Source organism: Coptis chinensis, chromosome 6 (genome assembly GCF_015680905.1).
Source record: "Coptis chinensis isolate HL-2020 chromosome 6, ASM1568090v1, whole genome shotgun sequence".
Lineage (NCBI taxonomy): Eukaryota > Viridiplantae > Streptophyta > Magnoliopsida > Ranunculales > Ranunculaceae > Coptis > Coptis chinensis.
This window is the reverse complement of record NC_141461.1, coordinates 84,123,315-84,125,906: the sequence shown is the minus strand read 5'-3', so window position 1 is coordinate 84,125,906 and position 2,592 is coordinate 84,123,315. Positions and strand designations below refer to the sequence as shown.

Here is a 2,592-nt window from a genome sequence, read left to right as displayed (position 1 = left end):
TGGAAAGATGAAACCTACATTATGCGCTATGAAGTTAAGGCCTTTGTCTAAAACCTCCATCCTTTCTCGAGGCCTTGGTCTAGTTTTATCTACAAGCACAGATCTTTGAACTGAAGATATTGGCTTCTTGTACCTTTGTAGTGGCAGAAGCTCGCATAACTTGGAAACAATGAACCGCATTAACTGATAATGCACCGTAAAGAATACAGAGAATTACATGTAAAACTAGATGTCTTATTAATCTCTAGTGGATAATAAATAGGATGCTTCGGCTTTCCAACATCAAGGTATGGAAAAGATTCAGATTCAGATATCGCTATCTGGAGATGATCCACAAAGTAATAATATACGGTGATGTCTACAGTTTGTACTTCATCACCTTTTCTGAGTTTTAATGCAAATCTACAGAGAGAACCATGTAGAAAAAAGTTGACATAGAGGAAGCTAATACAGAAAAAAGTTACCTTCAATTTGAAATAGAGCGCCTGTAGCTGCATAGCTCTGTCTTTTTCAAGCAGAGGCAATAGCACAGGAAGCATAGTTAATGAGCTTTACTTATGCTTAAAAAAGGTATAGACATCGCCTATTATACATAAATCCTCCCCTCCAAGAGAGAGAGAGGTCAGATAATTGGTGTTATACATAAAAACACTTGGATGTGCTTCTTAAAGCCGCGACTACTTTTAACTTTAAGAATCAATCAACATTCAGAGAGTACACGTTGCCAATTCAGTGAGTACTTGCTAATCAAATGATTACTACCACACACACACACACAAAGGATAACAAAACATTTTCACAGTTCTAAATATCAGCTCAAATTTCTATTTCATAACTCAAAAAGACCTTATTTTCAGTAGGCTCCACAGTAGCAGTTTCCTTCTTGTTGACATGATCGTTAACAAGCTCCATTTGAGATTTCCCTTCATCTACAGTATATTCGAATACATGACCTTCAGAATGCTCCATCAAAAGTTTCCTTTTGGTGACATGGTCGTTAGAAAATTCCTTTGCATTTTTCGCCATGATTGATTGAAAGCCTCAACTACATGTTAGTAATTCCGCAACATAGACGTCATAAACGCGAAAAGTTCAAGTGAACAAAAGCATCAGTTTTACTTTTAAAATCCTCAAAATTACTCTTAAAATCCCAAAAAAAAAGAGAGGGGAGGATATTAAAAAGAAGCTCCTATTAGAAAACAAATGCCTTTAGAAATGAGAAGAAAATCACTTTTCCTATTTTCACTCTTAAAACAAGGGAAAGGTACCTCCCTCTGTTTATCCTAACTCTCTTCTTCCTCCCCTTTTTTTGGAATTTCATTTTGCTCAGCTTAAAATCAGATACATTCCACATACAACACAAGTTACTGAACAATGGCAATGCCAACAAAGTGAATTTCACTAGTTGTTTAGCTGAAAATCATATTACCCTAGCTCTTTCAACTGTGAGAATTGTTGTGTGAACATTTCAATAACAGTTCCATACATGGAAAACAAGGGATGCTTTGAAAAATAATCGGTTCTTGTAAATTAGTTCATGCACTCTCTTTTATGTTTCACCCCTTTTTTTTACCTCTGGTCTCATCTTGAAAGAATAAGAAGAAGATCTACAGTTACATGTTTATAATTTAATACTCTATAGAAAATGTAGTTATAAAAAATATGACTGCCATGAAATTCAAGGGATATAGAATATATACTTGCCTACTGCACTTGGGGCTATCACCCATTTTTTTACCTTCAAGTCTACTTCATCAGACAAGACTTGCTGCAGAGCATGGGGTGTTAGCCATGTGATCTTTTGCCCTTGAACATCAGCCTGTTCACACAAGAAAGTTCATGGCCATGTTACAAACCTCAACACATCTGTATATTACAATGAAACTATAGACATAAGCACTTCATTACCTGGTAATAAATGCCTTTCACACCTATGTAAGTTTTCCGAAGGCTATGAGTTCGAGATATGTACGTTTGCCATTCATGGCTAAGTCTAATAATAAGTCAACAGGAACTTTGTCAAATAACATAAAAGGTGTACCAGCTAAATCAGCCAGAGGACAAAACAGATAAATTCCATAACATCCTCGTTTTTTTGAACACCCTCGAATTAGCAAAAAACGCAACATTCTTTGCGTAAAACAATCAGCCAGGACACATACTTCTTTTTATATTAATATTTTGCAAATCTTTGTGTTAAGCACTCCATTGACCCAAATTTTCTTATGTAGTTACATAAAGCATTTACAGGCTTCTATCACCATCTTCAAGACAACAATAATTGTAAACAAACAAAACTCCAAAACAATATTACTTAAAACACCAAATACCTTAGACACTTATGAATACGATCCACTTCAATGCCCTCTCCAACCGAAAGCAGTAACGCAGCAAACAAATGCACCATAGTCAAACAATCATCCAAGTCTCTAAGCATCAATAAAACTTCGGGTACCTAAAACCAACACTTTCGAAACATAAAAACTGAAACCCCACAACACTAATAAAACACCTAAAAATATCACTAAAAGTCCCAAATTGTTACCTTTCACGAATAAGTCTATCAATCTTATAATATGTCTTATGATTCCC

At 35.3% G+C, this 2,592-nt stretch overlaps 1 long non-coding RNA gene across 1 annotated transcript; it reads right to left on the bottom strand.

Annotated features, from left to right (window-relative positions):
• Window positions 1–1,736: 1,736 nt before the first annotated feature.
• On the bottom strand, window positions 1,737–2,372 carry LOC147494955 (uncharacterized). The gene is made up of 3 exons (XR_015198434.1): window positions 2,331–2,372; window positions 1,909–1,993; window positions 1,737–1,819 (listed from the first exon to the last, which is right to left on the bottom strand). It is a non-coding gene; the product is annotated as an uncharacterized LOC147494955 (long non-coding RNA).
• Between the last annotated feature and the right edge of the window lie 220 nt (window positions 2,373–2,592).